At 38.0% G+C, this 26,009-nt stretch overlaps 1 protein-coding gene and 1 pseudogene across 4 annotated transcripts in view; both read left to right on the forward strand.

Moving 5' to 3' along the window:
- Positions 1 to 26,009, forward strand: part of TENM4 (teneurin transmembrane protein 4) — a 3,204,727-nt gene that overhangs the window by 1,058,035 nt on the left and 2,120,683 nt on the right. The gene's annotated exons all lie outside the window — the stretch shown is intronic.
- Positions 14,543 to 16,794, forward strand: LOC108593959 (ADP-ribosylation factor-like protein 6-interacting protein 1 pseudogene; annotated as a pseudogene).

Raw genomic sequence — 26,009 nt, forward strand, 5'->3', positions numbered from 1 at the left:
ACAAAAATTTTCAAAGAACTCTATCCCTTGCAAGGGCCCCAGACTAAGAAAGAAGGCAGAGGGGAGAAAGTTCGAATTATCACAGATTAACGAATTGTTTAATTTATTCAAGAAAAATAAAAATAAAAGAGGAGATAGGTCCAAATGTTGTCAGATCAAACAATGACAAAGTGAGGTTGATTCTCCTTGTTGTCTAAAGTGAATGACCCTATCACCTTGACTACTTATTTGAGAATAACAAAATCACATGCTCATGAATGTATTCATCCTTATGAATTGATGATAGAAAATACTAAGCTTGCCACAATATTTCAAGCTAACAAATAATAAAATCAGCCTGTTTTCCTTTGCTCTGGTTTTAACTTTACCTTTTTGTGTTTTTATTTGCATTGACTTAAGACCTTGTGGATCCCACCAAATGACTGGATTGAAATGCTATTGTGGGCCAGGCTGGGTGGCTCAGGCCTGTAATCACAGCACTTTGGAAGGCCCAGGGGGGTGGATCATCTGAGGTCAGGAGTTCAACACCACTCTGGCCAACATGGTGAAAACCCATCTCTAGTATAAATACAAAAATTAGCCAGGCAAGTTGGCAGGCAATTGCAATCTCAGCTACTTTCAGCTACTCAAAGGCTGAGGCAGGAGAATTGCTGGAACCCAGGAGGCAGAGGTTGCAGTGAGCCGAGGTGACACGATTGCGCCTCAGCCCTGGCCGACAACAGCAAGACTCCCTCTAAAAACAACAACAACAACAACAACAAAATGCTAATGCAACATTTCTTTGAGATTGGGAGGTGGAAACAGGATCAGCCAAATATTTTATATTTATCTGTTATTGCAAAACAAGAGCTTTATATACCATAGTTATTTCTCATAGTTGTTTCATAAGAAACCCAAAGAAAGCAATTTATTTAGGGCAGTTATCATTGCAAATAAATAATGATTTTGGCTATTTATGTTGAAAAAGGGTAAAAGGACATTTGGCACATAAAAAAAACTGAAAAAAAATGAGAATAAATTCTAAAATTTGTGGAAAAATATTTCCATACATATCTACTGACAGAGTTAAAACGCAAAATTTGGGAAAGTAGGAATTTTATTTAATTTTACGTAAGTTGAATTCCCCAAATAGGTAAACTTTTTTTAAGATTTCTTTTTTAATTCATTTCTTTATTTTTATTATACTTTAAGTTCTGGGGTACATGTGCAGAACATGCAGGTTTGTTACATAGGTATACACTTGCCATGATGGTTTGCTGCATCCATCGCCCGTCATCTACATTAGGTATTTCTCTTAATGTTATCCTTCCCTAATCCCTCCACCCGCTGCTATTCCTCCTCTAACACCCCCACTCCCTGACAGTCCCTGGTATGTGATATTCCCCTCCCTATGTCCAATATTCTAATTGTTCAGCACCAACTTTTGAGTGAGAACATGCTGTGTTTGGTTTTCTGTTCTTGTGTCAGTTTGCTGAGAATGATGGTTTCCAGCGTCATCCATGTCCCTACAAAGGACATGAATTCATCCTTTTCTGTGGCTGCTTATTATTTCATGGTATGTATGTGCCTCATTTTCTTTATCCAGCCTATGATTGATGGGCATTTAGGTTGATTCCAAGTCTTTGGTATTGTGAACAGTGCCACAATAAACATACGTGTGCATGTGTCTTTACAATAGAATGATTTATAACCCTTTGGGTATATATCCGGTAATGGGATTGCTGGGTCAAATGGAATTTCTATTTCTAGATGCTTGAGGAATTGCCACACGGTCTTCCACATGGTTGAACTAATTTTCACTCCCACCAACAGTGTAAAAGTGTTCCTATTTCTCCACATCCTCTCCAGCATCTGTTGTTTCCAGATTTTTTTAATGATCACCATTCTAACTGGCGTGAGATGGTATCTCAATGTGGTTTTGATTTGCATTTCTCCTATGACCACTGATGATGAGCTTTTTTTCATATGTTTGTTGGCTACATAAATGTCTTATTTTGAGAATAAGTGTTCATATCCTTCTCCCATTTTTTGATGGGGTTATTTTTTTCTTGTAAATTTGTAGTTCTTTGTAGATTCTGGATATTAGCCCTTTGTCAGATGGGTAGGTTGCAAACGTTTTTTCCCATTCTGTTGGTTGCCTGTTCACTCTAATTGTAGTTTCTTTTGCTGTGCAGAAGCTCTTAAGTTTAATTAGATCCCATTTGTCTATTTTGGCTTTTGTTGCCATTGCTTTTGGTGTTTTAATCATGAAGTCCTTGCCTATGCTGATGTCCTGAATGGTATTGCCTAGGTTTTCTTCTCGGGTTTTTATGGTGTTAGGTCTTAGGGTCTTAGGCTTAAATCTGTAATTCATCTGGAGTTAACTTTTGTATAAGGTGTAAGGAAGGGACCCAGTTTCAGCTTTCTGCATATGGCTAGCTGATAAGCTTTTAATATTGGCATTAATAGGTTTCTCTGGGAAAAAGGAAAAAGGAATAATGGAGGAAGAACAAGTATGAGAAAGAAATGACACTAATTCTCAAGTCATTTATAATCTAGCAGGAGGAACAATACTTCTCTTCACAAGAATTCAAGCATATCTATCACTTAACCTTTTACAATTATCTTGTCATGCCACGCTGCCCTATCAAAAACCATGAGTGACAGGCAGGACACTAGTTATGTTTTTCCCCTAGTTTATATATGCGAAGAGGATGGGAATTTTGAGAGAGGTTACACAAGGGGCTTACATAACTCAGCAGAAACACAGTAAAGAACAGGAACTTCCCCCTCTTTGCATTCCAAAGATTATAAAATGGTATAGAGGAATTTAACAAATTTGGAATGTTCACACACTCAGAACATTCCTTCCATCTTTTTAATCTCTCATCTTTCCTTTCTTCTCTTTCCAAGCGCGTAGAATCTTCAGAGAAACATAAAGACAACTGGGGCAGAGTGGTAATAATTTTTTTTAACTGATGAAACTAATGCAAAAATATTTGGGAAAACAATGCAAGTTGAGTAAAAGGAGGAAGTTTGATTATTGATCTTATCCACAGCAGCAGAGTTTGGTGATTTTATAGTTTGCTTTACATTTTATAGTGGAAAAGGATATTGGGAGGTCTGCTGAGGATATGCAGGATAGATGGTGTTGCTCCCAAAGTTCATGTCCACCCAGAACCTCATAACCAGGCCTTATTTGAAAATAGAATATTTGCAGATGTAATTACATAAAATGAGGTCATACTGGTTTTGGATGAGCATGAAATTGATTGACTAGCATCTTTGTAAGAAGAGGTGCAAACACATGGAGACACACACACACACACATGCACGCACACACACACGCAGGGAAAAAGGCCATGTGAAGATGGAGCTGGAGATGGGAGGGAATCAGACACGAGGCAAGGGATGCAAAAGATTTCTGAGAGCCATCAGAAGCTAGGAAGTGCAAGGGCAGCTTTCCCATAGAGCCTTCAGAAGGAGCACTGCCCCACTGAAACCTGAATTTCAGTCTTCCAGCCTCCAGACCTGTGATGGATTGAATACGTCTTGTTTTAAGCCACCCAGTTTGTGGTACCTTGTTATGGCAGCTCTAGAAAATACATGGAAACTAGAAAGAAGAAAAGCAACAAGACCCTTCAGCAAATTCAAAGCATGTACTTAACTCAGAAAAAGTGTAGGAGAGAGGAGGAGTATGGGAGGAATAGGTGTGGGAGTGGTTAGTAGAGGAAATTGCTAAAGAAAGAAATCATATTTATCAGGAACTCTAATGTTTCAAGCTTTGTATCTGCCCTTTTGCATGTGATTTCTCTCTTGATTTTACCACAACCCTGTGATATAGAATACTTTGACACCTTTTTGTACATTAAGACTTAAAGACCCTAGTTTCTGGGTCAGAGTCACAAATGAATAAATGACAAAATCAAACTCAAATCCATGTTTCCTGATTCATAGACTGGTGTTACTTCCCCTTAAGCCTATAATTAAATAATCCAAGAATGTAGTAAATATTTCTTCCCTTGAGACTTTTAAAACAAGTCAGGACACAGTAATAGGGAACTCTCAGGAGAAATAGTTATCTCTGGGCAGAGAGATAAAATTGGATATCCTAATAGATCTTTTCCAAGTCTAATTATGCTCACTCTGTGAAAGGCGCTGGCTAAATGCAAGTTCATTATCATTTTATTCTAAGTTAACTGGAAAACAAGATTGATTGACATGTTGGAGGTATTCAACATTTATATGCAGGAAATTTAGGAGACTTTAAATGCATTCAAAAAAGCTTTTCTTAAGATAGCACATACTGCTTTTTACAGTGAAATACTCTGCACCCAAACAGATGCTTTCTAAAATTTTATACAGCTGCTCTTCCCAAGCAGATAACCTTGATGATGTGCTCAGGACCATGGAGGCAATGGGCAGTCTTCCTAACCTGGGAGAGAAAAGAAACACCGTGGTTTCTTATCTATTCCTCCATGTGCACAGATAAATGTTTGCTCATTTTCGTTGCTTTTCAGATGTCCTGATTCTGACCTCTATTCACAATGGAAAATAGGGATACTATACATTTTGATTGTAGTTTAAAGTATCTTCACGTATTTTGTTTCATCCAATGGACAGTATATCTTGTTATACTCATGTTTCAGAGAAGGAAGAGCATCCTACAATGAAAGTGACTTTGTACAAAATCACATCTGATGAGAGTCAAGATTGAATTCACAGCGTTGTAAGGCTATTTCAGTCCTGAAAAAAAAAAAAAAAAAAAAAAAAAAAAAAAAAAAGCTTCTCTGTTTTAACCAAAATAGGTTTAACATTTACATTGGTTGTTTCTACGCAAAACAGAAGAAAACAAAAGCTTGGTAAAACTATGGAGTCTGCAAATTGTGTTTTTTATCCCCCTTTGGTGTTTCCGGGATGTATTCTAGGTATGTAGAACTCTTTTAAGAGAGAACACATCCTAAGAAGCATAGATTCTTAAAAAGTACATCTTTTTTATTCTTTTGTTTGAGTTGGAGTCTCACACTGTTGCTCAGGCTGGAGTGCAATGGTGAGATCTCAACTCACTGAAACTTCCACCTCCCAGGTTCCCATGATTCTCTTGCCTCCCACGTAGCTGGGATTACAGGTGCATACCACCACACTGGCTAACTTTTTGTATTTTTAGTAGATACAGGATTTCACTATTTGGCCAGACTGGTCTCGAGCTCCTAACCTCGTGATCCACCTGCCTCAGCCTCCTAAAGTGCTGGGATTGCAGGTGTAAGCCACTGCATCCGGCCAAAAAGTATATATTTTTAAAGGAGTGATATATATCTCACCAGTTCATTCAGGACAATGATGTTTACAAAAATTAAGTTTTGTTCCCTTAGTTTAAATAACTCTCTTTAATATTATTAATTCCTGAATAATACTTTAAGTAATTATTTTGGGGGGAGTTTTTAAAGTCAGTAAAATAATCAATTGCAAAATTGACATCTTTTTGTACCCCTCATTTTGATATGCAAAACAATTTCAGAAAACAATATATAGGTATACTTGAAGTGTGGTTTGGACTCTAGCTATTGATCCCTACCCATGGCACATGAAGCCCTTACCTAGAAGTGAGTGTGAGAATTTCTCTGTGGATTCAACAAATTTCCTCAGTACAAAAGAAGCCATTATCCTGAGAACCAACCAAGATTTCTCTAATTTGCTTTCTAACACCAATCATTGAGTCCTATGGATTCTACTGCCTGAATATAAGTCAAGTGCACCAGTTCTGCTCATTACTCTGAACCAATGCCATTTAAGGCACTGTTTCTCATTTGGGCCAATGAAACTTACCTCTAGACCTCCTGTTTGTCATCCATCCTCCACAGTGCTATCAGAATGCATATAAAGCTCAAATATGATCACCTCACTCAGGTGACTAAAATCACTCAATAGAGCCCAAGTGTTCTCAAGATAAAGTCCATTCTCCATACCATATGCAGGTCCCTTCACATTCTGGTCCTACTCTCAACTCCCTTTTCCCCATGGCTCTTGCTACATCATGAAGCATTTCCTTATCTGACTGTCCTCCTATACTGTCCTATACAATCTTAGCTATTACATGGTTGGTTGGTCCTCGTCTCAATCATCTGTTATTTAGATCAGCAGTCCTTAGCCTTTTTGGCACCAGGGACCAGGTTGATGGAAGACAATTTTTCTACAGACTGGTGTGGGGAAGATTTTGGGATGAAACTGCTCCACTCCAGATCGTCAGGCATAAGATTCTCATAAGGAGCACACAACCTAGATCCCTCGTATGTGCGGTTTACAGTAGGGTTGGTGCTCCTATGAGAATCTAATGCCTTCTAGATACTATAATGGAAAATAATGGTTTGGTTTCTTTTTCACTGTAGTATCTAGAAGATAATAAATATTTCATGGATGTGTGAATGAATGAATTGAATAGATAAGTAGCTTTTTTCAGGCAAATAATGTTTGACATTAGAAATATACCAAATAAGACACACACCTTAATATGAATATAACTGTATACTTTGGACAGAAAGATATCCCATACACTTAGATTATTTTAACTAGATCTCCCTAGCTATTCTTTATTGTCTCCCCCTTCTCAATTCCATCTGTTCAGTACTGAATGTCATTCAATCCCCTACTTTATATTTTGAAACCCTAACCCCCAGTGTGATGGTATTTGGAGATGAAGCTCTGGGAAAGTAATTAGGTTTAAACAAGATTATGAGAATGGGGCTCCAAGACAGGATTAGTTTCTTATAAGGGGGAGAAAGATGAGAGTTATCTCTCACTTCTTCTCTACTATGTGAGGGTACAGCAAGAATGTGTCCATTAGTAAGCCAGAAAGAGGACCCTTACCAAAAACCAAATCAGCTGGCACCTTGATCTTGAGCACCGGCCTCCAGAACTATGAGAAATAAACATCTACTGTTAAAGCCACTCGGTCTTTGGTATTTTGTTATAACAGCCTGAGCTGACTGAGACACCATCCAATGACCCTAACCTACTCTTTGAGTCTCTGCACATGTCTGAGAATAAAGCCCTCTGAAGCTGGGGGAATGCACGTGAATAGATGAGGCTGTTGCTAAATGGATGCTGTTATATTCTTTGAGAGGAGCCATTTGCTTACCCTGAGTCAAGCTCTCAAAGTTTGACAATTATGGTCAAAAGAGTACCTGGAGCTTAAATAGGTCAGAGAAGGAAGGCATGACCAAATTATCCCCCCACATGGCTCAGGCTGTCAATGTTATTTGAAATAATCTATACTGCAGATGCTAGAGATGAGTGCCCGCTTTAGCCCCGGAAAGTTCTATGCTCATCATGACTTCTGCGTCACTCTCTACCTCTTCTTGTCCCACACATCTCTCTGGGAAGACACCTACCTATTCACTTGGTGCCCCACCTGGACATTTTCAGGAATGCCATAGGGCAAATCTAGCTTACAAAAGCTTCAACTTCTCAGTTAGAGGAAAGGTTGTGAAGAAAAAGTCAAAGCCTTCTGGTGTTTAAATCGTGTGTCTGCACACAGTCTCTCTAGGTGAGGAGGGAATAATTGAACGAGGAAGAATCCCTGGCTTAATTTGACTTTTTATTTATTTATTTATTTATTGAGACGGAGTTTTACTCTTGTTACCCAGGCTGGAGTGCAATGGCGCGATCTTGGCTCACCGCAACCTCCGCCTCCTGGGTTCAGGCAATTCTCCTGCCTCAGCCTCCTGAGCAGCTGGAATTACAGGCACGCGCCACCATGCCCAGCTGATTTTTTGTATTTTTACTAGAGACGGGGTTTCACCATGTTAACCAGGATGGTCTCAATCTCTTGACCTCGTGACCCACCCACCTCGGCCTCCCTAAGTGCTGGGATTACAGGCTTGAGCCACCGCGCCCAGCTGACTTTTAATTTAAATAAAGATGAAAGGACTCTTTGCATTATGTTATTGATTTGTTTAACATGCATCTACCATGTGCCTACTCCATCCCAGACTCTGGGCTGGAAACTAGTTCCTTCCCTTGAGAATCTCACAAGCCAAGTGGGGATAGAGTAGGCAGGCAAGTGACAGAAAACAAACTATTAAACAGCGTTAATAAGTGACTACAATTATTGGAACTGGTTTGTTCATTTAATCAATAAGCATTTTCTCAGTATAAACTAAGTGTTTGGCTATGTGTTAAAAGCTGATATACAAAAATAATAAATGTAACATTTGTGTTCTCAAGGGACTTTCAGCTCTCAGTGGAAAAATGTGCTGAGATAAACAATGAGATTACAAAAAGAAACATATTATGAAGAAATGAATTCTAGGATATCTGTTACTGACAAATACATTTTGTCTCTGGATCCATCTTGTCTCTTGGGCAATAAATTGCCTATACACATGAAAATGATCTTATTAGTGTCCTCTTTGGCAAACTATATGTTGCTCACACCATCTACACAAGGAAAAGGAAAATGGAAAAATACAGACTGGATTCCAGGAGTGCTGGATTCTGCTTTCCACTTGTTCTCTAAATACCTATGTGGCCTCAGAGAGCAACTTGGATAGACAGCACTTTCGTGCTTTAGGGCTGGTGTTCAGAAGTAGAATATCCTTCTCTAGAGGGAACTGATGACGGCAAGCTAAGACCTCAACCTTGACGGGGCTATGTTATGCATACAACATTACCTCCCCAAGTGGTTCCAAAACCCAGCTGCAGAGTAATATCACCAGGGAGCTCCTTTAAAATAGTGTTTCTGAATGCATCCCCAGAAAGACTAAATATGTGGTGTGATCAGGAATCTGTATTTGAACATATTTCCCAAGGAGATTCTGATATACTGCTTGCTTGGTGTCACCAACCTTCAGTTCTTACACTGAACTCTGGCATGTCCTTAAAGACCCTTTACAATCTGGCCCCAGACTATCTCTACAGAGACACTGCTTGTCATTACCATGCCACAAACCCACCCCAGCAATCATAAGCAACATGCACTCCAGACTAACTTTTACTTTCCCATGCTTATATGCAAGCCATTTCCTCTCTTATCTTTCTAAGCACATCAAACCATGGTTTGTCATTTCAAGACATAACCCAGGTTTCTCTTGCTTGAGAAACCATGCCTGACTCCTTGAGCCAGCCTTAACTACGTCCTTCTCTGTGCTTCAACAATACTCAATTTAAATATAGATTGTAAATATAGCTTTCTCCCAACTAGGTCGCAAGCGCCATGCCTATTTTTGTTTATCTCTGTATTAAAATACCTAATAATTATTCTAGAACTATATTAGATATTCACTAAGTAATTATTAAGTGAAAGAACAGAAACTAGGAAGAAGTGGGCAATTATCAAAACTAGGGCATAACATCACAGCAGGAATTAAGTCACAGAAGGTCTGATTTAGTAGCAATGTTGGGAAAATTGGGGCATTGGATAGTATTTTCAGACAGGATAGATGCAGTTATGATCTCAGTCTTTTATTAATATATCTATCAAATAAGATTTAATAACATTTGGATGTCACGTTTTAGCTGTCCTAACCCAACCAACTCTTTGCAAACATGATCTATACTGTGAAGGATTGTTCCAGATTCTGGGCATAGTCAAATGGCTTCAGAAAGTGGAAAAAAAAAGAAAAGAAAAGAAAAAATGAGAACATGCACTATCCAGGTCATTAAATGGAAAGTATGTCATCTATATTTGTAAACTTGCCTAAGTTCTTATTGAATATTTTTTTCTCATCTTCTTTCTCAACTAGGTTTGGGATGCAATTATCCCTCCATATAGCATCTCCTTACACAGAGATGAATGTAAAATTGGCCATACCTTTTTATATGAAAATCTTACATTCAGGTAATTCTGGAGTTCAAGGTATCCCTGGATTGGTATATAGCATATATATATATATATATATATATATATATTAGCTTGATGTGGGTATTAAGACTTTTTTCCAGGATACCACATAAGAAGAGAAAGTATTTCATTGTATAGAATATGCTAATTAATACCCAGAGCCAAACACAGATCTTCAGTAGAACAATCCCCAGAATCATAGCAACATTTTCTTCATAATATATATTCAAGGTATTTGTATTCATGTGCACATAGTTTAAGAAGGGCTTCTTGGAAGGCAAGGGTTCTAGGCATGCATTCTAAAACTACCACCAGGTTCTCATACAAAATTAAGCTTTCTGATTAAATAATGATGGACTTTTATATCAGTAACATTGGCTCATTCTCTTATCATCAATCTAGGTATCCAGTTGTTTCAGAATAGTTACATCATCCACTTATAATTCTTTCTCTTTTCCACTAGTATAAAGTATTATATCTATAAGACTATGTGGGTAGATAAAGATATATTTTATTTCATAAGGTAGTGATGACCAATTTATGACCCAAGTTTTGTGTCAAGAAGTTGAAAAGTAGGTTTAGGGGAATATTGGCAATCGACCAGCAATGTCTGTTCTGTGTGCAAAAGATGGGGAATATTGGCTCAGATTCTAGATACTTGTGATCCTATCCACAAACAAACCCACACACATTCACATTACAGATATTTACTCTACGGCGTAAGACTTTGTTGTTACTGGATATCATCAGATTCAGTTTGGGAACCTGAGTCACAGATTGGTAAAATCACATTCAGTCTTTGGCTGCTTTTTAACTCAAAAGGCCTTTTAAAAAAATCATTGAGTCAATCAAGTAAAATATCTCATTTGAAGTGGGCATAAGTGAGAAATGCAATTTTATGATATCTTAAAAATCAGCATATAAATAAAGTTTTCACATTTCTAAAGGCATCATGAAGATAATGGAAACTTGAGTTCCAAATGAAAAAAAATGAGGCAAAAGAGAATTTGTTTAGTACAATAAAAGTATAAAATAAAAGGTTTGGTGATTTTAACCATACAAGTGTCTACTAAAAGAGATTATATAAGCACAGGTGATAGGTTTTGTAAGCCTAGATTTATTATTATGTTGTTGTTTTCCAGTAATTTTAAAAGACCATTAGCACTAAACAATAGTGATCCTATGCTCTAGCAATTTAAAGTACAATTAGAATTAATGTGAGTAATAAATTAATTAGTTCTGAAGTGAAAACACCGCAGGGCGCAGTTGCTCACACCTGCAATCCCAGCACTTTTGGAGGCTGAGGCAGGCGAATCACCAGAGGTCAGGAGTTTGGGACCAGCCTGGCCAACATGACAAAACACCATCTCTACTAAAAATACAGAAATTAGCCAGGCATGGTGGTGCATGCCTGAAGTTCTAGCCATTTGGGAGGCTGAGGCAGGAGAATCACTTGAACCCTGGAGGCAGAGGTTGCAGTGAGCTGAGATCACACCACTGCACTCCAGAAAAAAAAAACCAAAAAACAATAAGTGTACATTGGTCAGATTATTTTAAATAATCTCAAAGTAGCATAGGCCTATTCACTCATTTATTTGCTTTATAATATGCATAAGTATGCAAACTTTCAACATTTTGATATAAAATATTTAAATGCAGTTTTTTATTTTAACAGTAGCCCTGTAAATATGTATTAAGATTTCACTCATTTGCTAGTTTTTAGTTAGTACAATAAAAATTCGATTGTGAAATGTTCTATGATTACTTAACAAATGGATGAGATGAGTCTTGATCCCCAGACTTCTTGATTCTGAAGCCTAGATATTATCTGTTTCACATTGTTTTTCAGAAACATATACCTTTCTTGGTGAGATTTTCTTAGCATAACACCCTTGAAAATCCATCATGAATTATCTTGGGATGACAAGTCTTTCAGATGTAATTTAATTGTGCTGTTTGTTTTCAATGATTGAAACAGTTGAATTCAAGAGAGGTAACACTTTTTATTAAATGTCTTGTTAATGTGTAATAAGTTAAAGCCAGTAGAGTTATGCAATTTGACTCAAACACCATTTTTCCATGATTTTATCTTATAAATAATGTATTCTCTAAAATAATTTCCTGTCAGGCCCCTATAGCTCCCATTCCTCTCAGCTTTGTTCTCCAGACACAGAGCCTGCAGACTCCCCTTTCACAATTAGCACCATTCCTATATCTTGAACCAATACTGTCCTTTGTGAGGGAATTAAAACAGCCCTAGTTGAGTATTTCTTGTAACATAGTATAAAGTCATCCTTTCAGTGAAATGTTGTGTGTAGTAGAACCCAATAAACTTAGGTTTCAATACCAACTTGCCACTTAGAAACTGTATCCTTGGACAAGTTATTTTTATTGCATCAAATCTGTTTTCCTCTATGATAATCCTTATATAAACTTAAGAAGACGTCACATAGCAAATGCTGAATAATGTTAGTTGCCTTCCCTAAATATGTACCACAATTATCAAATGAAATCATCATCATGCTTTTTTTTGTCCTGTAGTTACTTCTTAGATGATGATTGACTTAATATTCCCCAATTACACTAAGTTTTGAAACTAAAGAAACCTCAATAGGATTCTGGAGCAGAAGTCTACCTATAGGCATGGAGCCTATGCCGCACTACCTGCAGATGTGCCTCCCAGATATGCTCTGCTCAGGGCTCTGCTGATTGGATGCCTCTGTGTCCTTAGACCATGTACAGGGCCTGATGCAGGAAGGAGCTGAGAACCTTCCTTTAATGGAAAGCCCATGTTGTGGGAGCATAATGAGCAAGAGACAGAGGGATGGGCATGGCAGCTTATGTCTGTAATCTCAGTACTTTGGGGAAGCTGAGGCAGGTGGATCTCTTGAGGTGAGGAGTTTGAGACCAGCTGGCCAACATGGTGAAACCCCATCTCTACTAAGAATACAAAAAAAAAAAAAATTATCCAGGTGTGGCAGTGGTTGCCTGTAATCCCAGCTACTTGGGAGGCTCAGGGAAAAGAATCACTTGAACCCAGGAGGCAGAGATTGCAGTGAGCCAAGATAGCACCCCTGCACTCCAACCTGAGTGACAGAGCAAAACTGTATCTGAAAAAAGAAAGAAAGAAAGAAAGAGAGAGAAAGAAAGGAAGGAGGGAAGGAGAGAAGGAGGGAAGGAAGGAAGGAAGAAAGGAAGGAAAAGAAACTGCCTGAAATGAGGTCAGACAAGTTTGCAGGACCCAGGCTGTATTCATGGAAAGAAAATTGGATTTCACTCAGAGCAGTAAAACATTGTGGCAGAGTTTTAAGTGAGAAATGAAATTTGATGAAATTCTTTCTCTGGCCTTATGGTTACGGGATTTACATCAATTCATGCAAATGATTCAAGCCTCAGTCTTTACATCAGTATCCCAGCAACTCAACCAACAGCATGATTGTGAAAATTGCATCAGGTAATACACACGAAAAGCCTTACCAACATGTGTAAAGTCATATAAATAGAAATCTTAATAATGATAACTACTAGAAGCCTGTTTGGCAAAAATGTTATCAACCTGAAAGATGAATATGGGCTCCTTGATCATTTGCTTACTTTATTTTATTCAGTTGACTTTCTGTTATATAACATGAAGTACTCTTTAGTCCTGGCCAGAAGTGCAGCAGACGGCAACGCCACACAGAGCATACAAATGGTTAGTGCTAGCACTGGACATAGGACCACTGGGGGAGGGAGGGCTTATACTTTGTAACATAATAAATGGGCTTTTTTTTCTGAAACTGCTAGAAGAATAGGAATTCCCTCTTTGCTGCTATTGCTTAGAAACAAGACCAAGGAGAGCTTGTGGCTTTCTCTTATTTATTTATTCATTTATGTCTGCCTTTGTTTATTCCACAGACTTTATTGAGCATCTCGTTGATATCTTAGACCTTATTTCACATCTGTAGAAGAGGAACTAATAGCAATAATATTTATATGCACATTTAAATATATTACAGGCATTGTACTAATAATTTGCATGTATTATCTTGTTTAAATTTTCCAATGCTGATGTAAATAGATATAACTAGGCACATTTCATATGTGAGGGATTTGAAGGTCTTTGTCCTGTCCAGGTCACTCGGCTAGTGAGGATCAGAGGTGGACTTGAACTTGGCTCTGTTTGACTTGAAAGCCAAAGCTCTGAAACCACTGTATCACACTGCCACCCACCATAGTACAGGAGAAGATGAAAGGTGATAGCACACGTCACATGCTCGGTTGTTTGGTATCTAGCCCCTCCAGCTTGTTAGAGCATGTCTTCTTCATCCTGATATTTCCTGATTTCTACAGCCATGCAAACAAACCAACCAGCAAAAATAGTTTAGCTTTCTTGCTAGTTTTCCCATGGTGTAAAAGTATTTAATAGGCAAATTACAAATGGATAAGTTATCTCACAGTTCCATGGTATCCCATTAGCTTAGCTTGTAATCCCAAGGAGTTTTAAGTCTGCTGGGGGCCAGCACGCTCTGGGGCCAGACAGCCTTTGTGCGAACCACGGCTCTGTATTTTACTAGCTGTATGTCCTTTTTTATGTACATTCCCTGAGTTTGGGGATAATACCATGTATCTCATAGAGTTGTTATGAGGATTAGTTGTGTTTATAATTCAAAGTTCTTGGTATGGTGATTGACACATAGCTAGTGCTCAATAAATGTTAGTTATTAACATAGCTATTATTTATGTGATACCATTTCTGTTTCATTGGGTTCTCGCCTTGAGTTTGAAAGCAGTAAGTAATTTCTTCTAGATGTTATATTTACTCACATTTAATCTTCAACATCATAAACTTGAAATCTTACCTGCTTAATGACTATTCTTCTATAGCCCAAATTTACACACTCTTCAGCCATGTGATATATTGTCATTCAATAAACATTGACTCTGGTGCTGTGGTCACTGTGTGGTTTCAGTAGGAGGGTTCACTGAGAAGGCAGCCTGTGCTCATGGAGATGGTGTCTCAGAGATGATGGCAGAGGGAGATAATCGCAGCACCTACCTGCTGGCTTCAGAAACTGCAAGTCTGGAAGAACAGCTTCAAGGATGGGGAGAAGTGATGCTGATGGCTGATGGCTAAAGAGCCTGGTTTCAACCTGCCATCACAGGTGTGATTTCTTCAGTGTTTCTGATTTTCTACTGTCTAGATCTATCTGTTATGTCCGCTGTTTCCTGTTTTGTTATGTTTTTGTACTTGGCTGACTACCTTGTTCCCATTCTGGCGCCTAGAAGTTTGGGCTCCAATAAATGGACAGCTGAGCAACAGCAAAGATTCCATGAAATTTGCGGCAATCTAGTAAAAACTCAACCCAGAGCTGTGGGTTGGTGGAAACGCCTCTTCACACTAGAGAAAGGAAAACCTAAGATGTCCTTCACAACCATGATCATTTCCCTTGCTGCGGTTGCTTGGGTGGGACAGCAAGTCTACAACCTGCTTCTCACCTATCTGATGATGACTTCCTTACTGTTGCTTCCTGGACTATACCAACCTGGAGTCCTTACATTGAATGGCCAAAAGGAAGATGAACAAAATTCTCAAACAAAAAGAAAAAAATGAATAATTCATCTGCTTTATTGTGTGATTAATGAAACACCCATTGACCCTACCAACGGTGTCTGCTATACTATCTGGATACTAAAACATTACAGGTGTAGCTCTTTACTCTCCCTCACTCTGCCCTTAGTTAGTAGAAACTCAGACTCGCCAAGTAAGTCTTTGTGCATAGACTCTTCATGTCACATATAGTTGAGTGCATTCTTAGCAGTTGGCTAATGAACAACTCATTAGCGTGTAGGCCTTGTTTTGATTTTTCTTAGCCAGGGTTAATTGAATTCTTGCTTTTAGACAATTTCTTTTTATAGTGGTGAACCTTGCCCTTTAGAACAGTTCAAATGACTTTAGATAATTGTTCAGGTTCCTCTGCTTTATCTAGATACAAGGTAGTGGTCTGTAGCTACAGGAAGCTGGTTCTACTCTCTGCTTTTACAGTCTGCTTAAAAAACTATCAGACTTCATGATTATAGAGACCAAGTTTACCACTTCTGATGAAGAGACCAATGAAGATTCATTCCTCATTCTGTTTCTTTCCCGTGGAAGAAGAATCTCCATGGAATAAAATGAAACTGATTCCATGTGCTAGTATGTGTAGGTTTCTCCCTTTTGTGAAGTTTAGCAATTTGTAGGAAACTTTGATCTTTTTGTCCAAAAAAAAGAATGTCTGACAGGCTTAAGCTTTTGTCCCTTTACACTTAGACTTGAAGTTAGTAAATCCTTAGTCTTTTTAATGGCAGACTTCCAAAAGATTGCATTTAGGATTTCTAGCATACTTTTAATTTCAGGTTTCCAGTTGACTTTAGCTATAGTATTCAGTACATTAAGATGCCTGTCTATCCTTTACTCTAAGACCAGCAGTAAAGGACAGCAGTCTTCCATGTTTAGTCAAGATTCATTTCAGTAGAAGATAATCTTATCTGACTAATTTTTGAGACCAGAATAAGCCTTTTAATGTAAACCTCAAAATTCTCATTTTGTGGTAATACTGGCCATTTTAGTTCCCTAGGTTTGACATGGGAGATAGTGACTACCCTATTGTCTGACTTTTTTCTTAGAGATTTCTCCCTGAAAATACAAGAGCTATTGGTGAGAGCAGACTTGAGGTGATGATAGTTGGCCTCTGGTCTACAAAGATTTTGTTAACTCCTTGGAAAGCTTTTTATAATCATTCGTAACTTCTCGATAGCTAGAAATTTAGAGTAGTTGAAATCTGTAGGAATGAATGTCTGAGGGCCAAAACTGTGAATGACTTGGGAACAATTCTTAAATGGATTAACAAGCACTAATTTAATTTTGTGAATTTATTGCACTGATGTTGTATCTTATGATATATCTGTCCCTATAAAGTAAGTGTTGCTTTCTCCTTTTTAATACTCCTGTAGACAGTGGTGCCCATTGTAGCATATGTTTAATTTTTTAAAAAATATTTAATAAGAAAACTACCTTAATGTTACCATTCTTATATTGTAAAAAAGGCTGTCTTCCTTTCTGGATTTTTTTGTGTATACATGTTCTACTGATTGACTACTTTTGCAGTTTTAATCCTCTATTGTTCCTTCTATTTTGTTTTGTGTAAAAGGGGAAAAAATTTTAAAAAGCTAGACTCTTAAAAATAAATAACATTGACTCAACATACCAGAGTGCACAACAGGTGCAGAATATAAAAGAAGTTGAATCTCCGCCTTCAAGAGGTGCAGGTTTAATGAACGCCGGGTAGCCATCTAGTTATGTGTAAAGCCTCTGTGAAGGGTATTCTGACACTGAGTGGCTGTGGCGGTAGTTGACCTTTGGACTTTGTGTGGCAGAGTCCCCTTTCTGTTTTCTTCTTCCCCTTTCTTCAATCTCAGGCTATCTGGCTGGCTGGGTCAGGCACACAATAAATGAAAGCTTTTATTAGTACCTTAGAGAGGCAGCTTAGGAATACTGAGACAGGTTAAATGTTGCTAGAGATCAGAGCTTAAGTCCTAACTTTATCATCTAAGAGTTGTGACCTTGGATCACTTACTTCACTTCCTTGAGCCTCTATCTTTATAAAGGGAAAACTATTTAACAAGGATATTGTGAAGAAAAGTCATGATACACATGAAGCACCTAGCACAGTTCTGGCACAAAGCAGGGTCCAGCTGAGGCAGGAAAGTACGGCAGTGGTAATCCTGAGCCATAGCCACCAGGAGGCTGCAGCAGCAGATGTGGCAGCAAGGTTCTTCTTCCCTTTATTGCTCAGATGCTGCATTTATAATGGTAATGGAGTATTTTCAAATTCAAAGTCCATTCTAGAGATAAAGAAAAATGATAGTGGGTTTCCCTGTAATTAATGGCATCTTTTAGCATTTCAGTCTGATTATAAATAGTATATAAGATGCCTTCTGTGGTGAGTAACATGTCTTTCTAGTTTTCTAGATTTATGAATTTAGCCCATATGAAATTAATTATTGTGGGTGTATTACATGGATGTGAAACATCTGGAATAATAGGATTTTATTGTTAATAGACCTCTCAGGAGCTCATGACAAACATCCTTATAATAGCAACATATGCTGCTAGCTTAATGAGAACCATCACTGACAATTAATGGTTCTTGTGCTTTCAGTACTTTGCACATTTTCAAATTTTACATTCTTTATTTTCATCTTTATGGTTTCAGTTTGTGACTTGTTTGAAATTAAAGCCAGAACTCTGTTCAGAGGAGAAAAAAATATTTATTGAGTGTATACTACGTGCCAAGCATTGTGTTATGTATTTTATGTATGTGAATATACATGAACGTGAAATTACTTGGGAGCCTGAAAACAGTCAGGCATCCCTCTGTTTACAAACAGGAAGTCAGAGGCACAGCGAGATTAACAGCTCATCAATGTGGATGCTCAGGCTAGAATTAAAGGTTGAATTTCTGTGTTCTTTCATTCATTAGAACAGAAACTAGAATATTGTAGAAAATATTTCCTTTTCTATAAATCATATTTCTGCTTTCAATAGTCCTCTCAACTTTATATGCAATAACCTTCCAGTTATTCCTGGGACATATTGGGCTTAAGCTGATATGGGCAAGGAGCTGATAAAGAAAACTGTGAATTTGAACTTCTGATGTAATCCAGAACCTAGTCTGTGCTTGGTGCCAGGCCAATAGCTGTGGAAATATCCAAAAGAAGAATATTCTGTTTTTCCTTGTTCTTTTGATGCTGAGAAAAGGAATTTGTATTGAGTAGTGACTGTGCACAGTCTGTAGGCCAGCCATTGGATAGCCTGGTTCTCTGAAGAGGAAGGTTCAGCCTGGACCCCAAAGCTCACTGGGCTGTTCCTCCCTCACATGTTTGGTTCTGACTCTCTCAAATTAAACATTATTGATATATTTTAGGAAAATAACAGAAAGTGTACATGATGTGGCCACCAAACCAGAAAATGTGATTAGGGGAAGGAGAATGAATGGTAGGCACCCTGTTGCTGGAGAAGGCAGAATTAGTTCCCTTCATGCCTCATTAATTGGCATTCAGTCACTGTTGCCTTTGTATAAAGATAAAGGCAAAATTCTTACCTCAGTATTTTATCTTACATCTTCACAGCACTCATATTATTTGAAACAGTCCTGTTCAACTATTTAAAATCTTGAGTATTACTTCTTCCCCTCATAAGAATGCAAGATCCATGACAGCAGGTACCTTTCCTGTCTTTATAAAATGAGTGATTGTATATCTAACCTTATTTGCAAACAGGGTATATTCTACCTTACATCACATATTCATTCACTGAATCATTTAAACAGTGCATGTTTCCTGCTGAAGTAGGTATATTCACATAATACATGCGCATAGGTGTGCACAAATAATAGGCTAATTTACGTAACAAGTGAGGGAGTAAGCTTCAAATAGTGGCTGGACCTCTTCCTTGTTCCATGAACTGGGAAAGCTCTACAACTTATCTGAGCCTCTCTCATCCCATCTATAAAATGCTAATCTATGCTGGTGTCAGCCTGTACAGCAACAGCATGTACTCTGTTGCTTCTGCCCTGACTTATGCCTGGACCACTAAGAATCTGGCCTGGTAGCAAGTATGTGGTTTTCTCTACTAAAATCCAGCATCTAGACACAGCCTGCAGATCACACACCAGATGCTTCCTTTGCATGTTTATAAGCAAAATTGGGCACTTTCAGGAGACCCGGGACATGGCAGTGATCTGTCTACTATCAGGTGTGACTGTGGGGCTAGACTGGCTGCTGTCTGGGCCCCTGGTTCTCCCTCCAGTCCCCACAGAGAGAGGATCCTGGTCTGCTGTGGACCTGGTACCATAGTAAACCTGCTAACCCCTTTCCTGGAGACCAGGCCTTGCACTTGGCTTTCCAGGTATTACTTCAGTATCTCCAAGTTCTATAGGTTGGCCCAACTCCAGATACCCTCAGTGGCCATCACCTAACTCCTTACATCTGATGCCTTACATGCTGACATTTCAAGCCACGCTTAAGTTTTTCTACAGCTCTTCTGAATATCCCAAGTTGAATCACTGTCAGATTCAGGAGAGTTGTGAAAAATAACTTAGGCTTGATCCTCCCTTATCATACCTAGTCTGGTGAATTTCACTCAGTTACCATACTATACCCACTACTGTTTAAGTACTGTGTAAAGGGGTAAGGTTGTTATAAACCGTGTAGTCTTGTTTATGTTTATGTGTATTTAGAACAGATCTAACAGGAGTCATTGAACACCCTTGCAAAATAAAGTCCCTTTGAGATGTGGAGAGTGTAATTTGCAAGATCTATTGCAAACAATCTCCACAAATCTTTAAATACAAGGTGCATTCACACCTCAAGTGGGCAGTTTATGCTTTTAGGGTAAGCTAAATGGAATAAATTGTAGACACACCTTTCACTAATAATAGAAATTGTCTCATGCTGAACTTTAGCTCATGATATTCTGACACAGGCTGGAGCCACATTATAAAGCTGCTCTGGATTATGTATTACGAAGCCCAGGGTGACTTTAAGGGTTGCAGCGGTAAAGAAGCCTGATAAAATATAAAGTTTTCTAAATATGTTTTCACCATTTTTTGCAGACCACTTTTCAAAAAGAATGGAATAAGGATATTGAAATGAATAAAGCCAGATTATATTCATCTTGTTATTTCTTTAGTGAATAAAACATTGATATATCCCTACAGGCCAGCACCATACCTGGTACCAGGCAAGTAAGTGCTCAGTAAATGTTGGTTGAGTGAAAGAATGTCAACCACTGACCTTTTTTTCCTTCATGGGTGATGGCAGCTGAGAAAGACCAAGGTCAGATATAATGAGACTTCACAACCTCATGGCTACAGTGAGAATTATGGAGGTGCTTTAGAAGTGAGTTATTTGAAGCTCAGTGGGAAAAGATTCTTCATCTTCCCAGGTCTCTGCCATCACTTTCCAAAGAGAAATAAAGACTTACTTGATAGCAAGGGACATTCAGGGATAAGGACGGCAAATAGGGTCCGAGTGTGGAGCCCTGACGGGGCAGTTGGTGAAGCAGTGTGAATAGCACAAGAGTCAATCTTTAGAATTCTCCACAGAGGCTTAGAAAGATGCGTAAAGCACTTGGGATTTGATTTTACTTTTCAGGGTTTTCTATTCTGCTCTTGTACTTACTGCCACTGAGTGGAAAAGAAAGCAGACCTGTTACAATGTTCGAGTTGTATAGTTTGTGTGTGTTTTAAAGAAGAGGAAAACAGTCGTGGAAGGCTTGTGAGAAGGATGCCTTTTTCTGATGAGAATGCCTTACGACATTTTGAGATAGTATGCAGAACCTACTCGTCTTCCTTGGGGAATTGTAGTGTACAATGAATTTGAAGATTTTCTTATAGTATCTGAGCAAGAGAAGAAATCTACTACTTTTGCAATTTGTGAAAATTTTTCATTCACTTTCTTACTGCTTTGTAATAGGTTAACTATTAAAAATTATAAATGATACAACAGTTGTCCTTTAAAAGAAATGGAAAAAAGATAATATTTATTATATTTCTACTATCTTTTCAAAACTACACTAAACAGGTTATAGTCACATCACATTTAATATTTATAACCACCCTGTGAATCGGATATATAATTATCCCTATTTATAAACGGTGAAATTGAGACACAGGAAGTAGAAGATGCTTATCTTCTGACTGTCTATTCCTTATCACCCATCATAATCTCTCCTGAAAGTGTTCCATATCTTTAATCAATAAAGGTAAGTCATCCCTCGTCTGTGCCATCTCTATACTCTGTATTTTGCACGTGCTTCCAGTGTTGTAGCTTAGTATTTAAATTAATTTCTTTTCAAGTTTTGTTCTCCCTTACTAGAGTATAAATCTCTAGATAGTCGAGGTTTTGTTTTTATCTCTGTATTTTCTGCATCGATCACAGAAATGTTTAGTATTTGGAGTAAATGCCGCAGAGCCAGTTAGGCTTGGAGTCACAATTTAAATGTAACCTCCTTTTGATTCTGAAAGCTCATGCATTTTTCATTATACTATGATGCCAAAACTTGAAGACAGACAGAAAGATTAACACAATTATATTATTAAATAATGCACATAAGTAATACAATTATATCCAATTTGCAAACCTAATATAAATGTATTAGGATTAAGAAATAGGTAGGCAACTCATAGGTAAGGCAAATATAGAAAATTTGCAGCCTAGAGAGAGTTTAAAGCTCAAATAGTAAGTCTAAGGATATTGCTTTTGATTCACCACTTTATTATTTTTATTATTCAACTGCTACTTGGTAGTCCTGTGGGAGGTGGAAAGGTGAAAGCAGAGGGGATCCTGTCCTTAAGAAGTTTTCAGGAAACTAATATGGTGCAGGGAAATGTGTGCATACCATTGTTGATTTTGTTTTGAGTTATTTCTGCCTCTGAGCTATGTCTTCCTCATGTTTAAATTGGTTCTGTTAATACCCCTGAGGATCATCGTGAAAACTAAAACAGATAACATATGCTATTGAACCTGGTGCCTAACATAGATGAAGATAAATCAGTGTTACTTCTCAGTCCAAATGCAGATATGAATGTGAATATGGATATGGATATGGATATCGACTTAAATCAGAGGTTTTCAACAGGGCTGGGTGGGGAGAAATTGTTCTCCAGGTAACTTCTGGCTGTTTCTGGAGTCATTTTTGGTTATCACAACCGGGGTTTGCCACTGTCATCTAGTGACAGGGATACTGCTAAATATTCCTCAACACATAGAACAATCCCTGAAAACAATAAATTAAAGAGTTCTCTGGCCCCAAGTGTTACAGGCTCTGAGTGTAGATACAGACATAGAGGCAGATAGGAAAGTGCTAAGTATGACAAGTATCAGGTCTACTTCTGTGAGAGTGCAGAGTTGGAAGTGGGATGATACCCAGGCTCTGAATCTGAGATTTTCATGAAAGAGCTGGAATTTATGTAGGCTTTGGGATTAAGTCAGGTAGAAATAAAGCAATTGGTATTCCAGGAGGAGCTTGATAAATAGGGGGAAAAAATCATTTAGGGATCAGAGTCAAAAAAATAATTTTCCCATCAGATGATAAAATCTGCAAGAGTAAGTGGAAAACTTAGCAGGACCATATAATAGGAATGTTGGTGTTGAGGTGAGATGTGTGTATGAACAGGAAATGAGGAGCAAGATGTTAAAGGAAGGACAATGACAAAAACAGGAAAACATCAATAACATGTTATATTCCTTAATTCATCAAAATAGAAAGAGAGATTAAAAATATCAAGTGTTTTATACACGCCAGAGACCTATCTAGGCAGTGGAACTAGAAACATCATAAATAAAGCATCATTTCTAAAGTCGTAATCTATTTTAGTGTTCCCAAAGTATTTTCCTGATGAAGTTATGTATTAAAACAAAATTAAAGCAAATGTTTTGTTTAAGAAACAGAAGATTAAGCAAACTTAAACAGTTATTTTCTTAAAGAATACTATGGAGACTAGAATGGGCTTGTGAGCTATGGTGTATAACAATTCTAAATTTATGTCTATTATCCTAGTCCATATTTTGTGCATATACCAGAATGCCCAAAAGACTGTAATGAATTTTTTAAAAAAGAAGTTTCTTTCTTACTATTTTGGAGGTTGAGAAGTCCAAGCTTGAGGGGCCACATCTGGTGAGGGCCTTCTTGCTGCTGAGGACATCCCATGGTGAGAGGACAGCATGCTAGCTAAGATCTTGCTTCTTCTAATAAAACCACCAGTCCTGGCCCGGTGCAGTGGTTCATTCCTATGATCCCAGCACTTTGGGAGTCTGGAGCGGGCGGATGGCTTGAGGTAAAGAGTTCGAGACCAGCCTGGCCAACATGGTGAAACCCTGGCTGTACTAAATATATAAAAATTAGCTGTGCATGGTGGCACATTCCTGTAATCCCAGCTACTCGGGAGAGTGAGGCAGGAGAATCTCTTGCACCCGGAGGTGGAGTTCACAGTGAGCCGAGATGGCACCATTGCACTCTAGCCTGGTTGACAAAAGTGAGACTTCATCTCAAAACAACAACAAAAAAATCCAGTCCTGCTTCCATAATCTATCAATCTGTTCATCTATGAATAGATTAATCTATTCTTGACGACAGAGCCCTCATGACTCAGTCACCTCTTAAAAGCCCTACCTCTCAATACTGCCACTCTGGGGACTGAATTTCAACTTGCATTTTAGAGAGGACAAATATTAAAACCACAGCATCTTTTTTCTTTTCTTTTTTTTTTTTTTGAGACAGAGTTTTGCTTTTGTTACCCAGGCTGGAGCGCAATGGCGCAATCTCACTCACCGCAACCTCCGGCTCCTGAGTTCAGGCAACCCCCTACCTCAGCCTCCTGAGTAGCTGGGACTACAGGCACTCGCCATAAAACCACAGCATCTGTGAAGTACTTTTTTTTTTTGAAGGAGCATCTTCCAGAGCCAATATTTAATCAGGCTAAATTTAGGAAACACTATTCTAGCACTAGGTCTCCTGCCAGTAAGAAAACACTTGATGTTTTCATGATGGCATTGGAATTTACAGAAATTGACAGAGAAACCACTTCCGGTGTTTCCAATACTTGAAATTTCTAGAAGAAGGGCTTTATTTTGTTTTGTTTAATAAGCAAGAAGGTTAAGACAATTTATGGTTAGCCTCTGGTATGTGTTTGGTACTAAATAAAGATTTTTGAATGTAGTTAAATGAGTGAGACACTAGGAGTGTGGTAACAAAAAAGGAAGATTAAAAAAGCTTATGCAAAGAAAAGGTGTAAAGCTTGGCAATAGAATGTATACATTGAATATAAAACAAGTAGGAAATTAAGGATGAATAAGAATTCATTGTTGATATTAGAGAAAATTATGGTTTAACTCATGAGATCACAGAAAAGAACATAACTGGGATATCATATTAGAATAAAAGCATCAGACTGAGAAGGTAGATTTTGATGTATAAACTAGGTCACTAATTGACTGTGCAAACCTGGCCAAGGCCCTTAATCTCTCAGATCCTTACTTGGTTATTTATAAAACATAAATACCTATGCTCCCATTGAGGATTAAATAGCCTTAATAATATATATGTAAATGTACATATATACGGTGGCTCATGCCTGTAATCCCAGCACTTTGGGAGGTCGAGGCAGGCAGATCTCGAGGTCAGCAGTTCAAGACCAGTCTGCCCAACATGGTGAAACCTCATCTGTACTGAAAATACAAATAATTAGCTGGGCATGGTGGTGGGCACTTGTAATCTCAGCTACTTGGGAGGCTGAGGGAGGAGAATCCCTTGAAACCAAAAAGCAGAGGTTTCAGTGAGCTGAGATTACACCACTGCACTCCAGCCTGGGCAACAAGAGCAAAACACCATCTTAAAAATAAATAAATAAATGGCCTTAATAAATATAAATACACATATGTCGATGTACATATACATATATACATGTATTACACACACATAATGCATACATATGGGTATGTATAGATATTCACATATATATAAAAGGAATTGTTGTTATTGTAGCTCATATTCTAGACCCACAACCACTTTCATGAAGAATTTCAATGATTTTCACTCTATTAGTTACTTAGTTTTTAAAAAAAATTCATGGCTACTGTAAAATGATTTTCCTAACCATCTCAGAAATTCAACTTTTCTTGATATTCAAGTGGAACTAGGTTCATATGATTTTAATATTCATAATTTGTAATTATCAATTAATATAGTTTACTAAGCAGCAATTTGGTTTATAGTATCTGGGGTACCAGATGCTGAGAGAATAAAAATTAATTCCTGTCCTCTAGGAGATTATTATCTGAGGTGCAGGAATTGATCCCCAAGCAAGTGGTGACGAGGGATAGCCCCAGTTGAGTATATTCCTTAGGGAAGTGGCATTGTTTTCTCCCTGACAATATTCTAAGAAGTTAATTCCACATCTCCTCAGTAGTGAAAAAACAGCCAATCTGATTGTTTGGGAGGCCATACTTTACTTCATTAGAGGATTCCAGTGACATCATGAAGTAGGAAAAACACACATACTCTCACAGACACACACACACACACACACACACACAGCAAAAGTGGCATTTCCAGCACAAACTGTTCAGGTTCTCCAGTGATGTCTCCAATTTGTGTGGAAATAAAGCTTTC

Source organism: Callithrix jacchus, chromosome 10 (assembly GCF_049354715.1).
Source record: "Callithrix jacchus isolate 240 chromosome 10, calJac240_pri, whole genome shotgun sequence".
In the NCBI taxonomy this organism is placed as follows: domain Eukaryota; kingdom Metazoa; phylum Chordata; class Mammalia; order Primates; family Cebidae; genus Callithrix; species Callithrix jacchus.